The following is a 2,422-nucleotide window of genomic DNA, read 5'->3' on the forward strand; positions in this document are numbered from 1 at the left end:
CAAAATGCTTTTAGGAACTGGACATTTGCAGCCACCACGAGCACACAGGAATGCAGCATATGACATAACCTTGCTTGGCCTTGTATCTCAGCCTGCACACTTTATCAGGCAGGTGGGATGGAGGGCTCTGTGGAGTGCAGGGAACTGTTGGTACTTCCCAGCAGCGCGCCCCAAGAAGAAAGTACATGACATTGTAGCTCCTGGTTGTGCTTATAAGCACCCATTTTGGCTTGCCTGATGTCTGTGGCCAGATGGAAAAGCCAAAGGTAAAATAAAGAAATTGGACCATGTTCTTAAACCAAATAGAAGAGTAAACACTTACTGATTGGGAGAAGATGTTAGCTTATGATACATCGGATATCCAAAATATATAAAGAGCTCATACAACTCAACAACAACAAAAAATAAACAATCTAATTAAAAAATGTTAGAAGACCTGAATAGATATTTCTCCAAAAAGAAAATATAGGTGGCCAATAGACATATGAAAAGATGCTCAATCACTAATCAACAGAGAAATGCAAATTAAAACCACAGTGAGATATCAACTCCTAGCTGTCAGAATGGCTGTCATCAATAAATCAAAGAACAAGTGTTGGTGAGGATGTGGAGAAAAGAGAACTCGCATATGCTGCTGGTGGGACTGAAAATTGGTACAGCCTCTATGGAAAACAGTATAGAAGTAACACGAAAAAAAAATTTTAAAGTGGTACTAGCTTATGGCTCAGAAATTTTACTTCTGGATATTTATCAAAAGAAATCCAAAACACTATTTTGAAAAGATATATGCACCCCTGTGTTCTCTGCAGCACCATTTACAATAGCCAAGATATGGAAGCATCCTAAGTGCTTATCACTAGATGATTGTATAAGAGGTGGTACATATATACAATGTAATATTACTCAGCCATAAAAAATAAAATTTTACCATTTGGGACAACTTGTATGAACTTGGAGTGTATTATGCTAAGTGAAATAAGTCAGACAGAGAAAGACAAATACCATATGATCTCACTTACTTGTGGAATCTAAAGAACAAAATAAATGAATGAACAAAATAGAAACTGACTCAGATACAGAAAACACACTGTTAATTTCCAGATGCGAAGGAGTTCGGGGGCTGAGTGAAAATGGTAGAGGGATTAAGAAGTACAAACTGTTATTTACAAAATATTCACAGAGAGGTCAAGTATAGCATAGAGAATATAGTTAATAATATTGTAATTATTATTTATAGTGCCAGGTGGGTACTAAACTAATCAGGGAGATTACTTCATAAATTATATAAATGTCTTACCACTATGTTGTATATATGAAAGTAATGTAAAATATTAATGGTCAAATCTAACTGAAAAAGAAAAGTAAGTAAAATAAAAACAAGAAAGTTTACTTTGACCTTTCCGCCTGGCCACAGCCATCAGGTAAGCTAAGATGGGTGCTTATATGCACATCCAGGAGCTACAGAGGAAGAACCAACCCGATGTTATGGCTTTCTTCTTAGGGAGCGCCACTGGGAAGTACCAAAAGTTCCCTGCACTCCACAGGGCACCCCGTCTCACCTGCTTGATAAAGCGTGCAGGCTGAGATACAAGGCCAAGCAAGGTTATGTCATATATTGTATTCCTGTGTGCCTGTGGTGGCTGCAAATGCCCAGTTCCTAAGGATGCAACTTATGGCAAGCCTGTCTATCATGCTGTTGACCACCTAAAGTTTGCTTGAAGCCTTCAGTCTGTTGCTGGGGAGTGAGCTGGACACCACTGTAGGGCTCTGAGAGTCCTGAAATCTTACAGGCTTGGTAAAGATTCCTTATACAAATTCTTTGAAGTTATCTACATTAATCCATTCCATAAAACTATCAGACGAAATCCTGATACCCAGTGGATCACCAGACTAGTACACAAGCACAGGAAAATGTGAGAGCTGATGTCTGCAGGCCGCAAGAGCCGTTGCCTTGGAAAGGGTCACGAGTTCCACCATACTATTGGTAATTCTCACCAGTGCAGCTTAGAGAAGGCACAATACTCTCCAGCTACACTGTTACCACCAATATAATGTTTGTAAAAATCTTATATAATAAACAATTTAGGACAGTCATGTCTGCTTAAAAGTGTTCTTTGTCTGTTAAAACTAGTTGTCTGAAGATTATTTCATGAATGCATTGTCAAATTATAGAAGTTAAAGTGCAATAATGTTTGAAGGCTATAAATGATGGTGTATCTTGTTTCTCATAAACATTTTTGTCTTTGCTTTATCTTATTAGGGAGTTCATATGTCAGTGTTTAACATGCTGTTTGTTATAATAGATATAAAATAAATTCTGTGAAAAAGGAGAAAAAGAGAAAAGTTTACTTTGAAAAGCAACTATTCTTATGTTTTTAAGGCCAGTTATTTTTATTTTAAATCCAGAGATTAAGTGTTTGAT

The 2,422-nt window shown here is 37.2% G+C and overlaps 1 pseudogene; it reads left to right on the plus strand.

The window, feature by feature from the left end:
* Nucleotides 1–1,431: 1,431 nt before the first annotated feature.
* Nucleotides 1,432–2,074, plus strand: LOC107500697 (annotated as a pseudogene).
* The last annotated feature ends 348 nt before the right edge of the window (nucleotides 2,075–2,422 follow it).

The sequence above is a fragment of the Rousettus aegyptiacus genome, unplaced genomic scaffold (assembly GCF_014176215.1).
Source record: "Rousettus aegyptiacus isolate mRouAeg1 unplaced genomic scaffold, mRouAeg1.p scaffold_m13_p_12, whole genome shotgun sequence".
Taxonomy (NCBI): domain Eukaryota; kingdom Metazoa; phylum Chordata; class Mammalia; order Chiroptera; family Pteropodidae; genus Rousettus; species Rousettus aegyptiacus.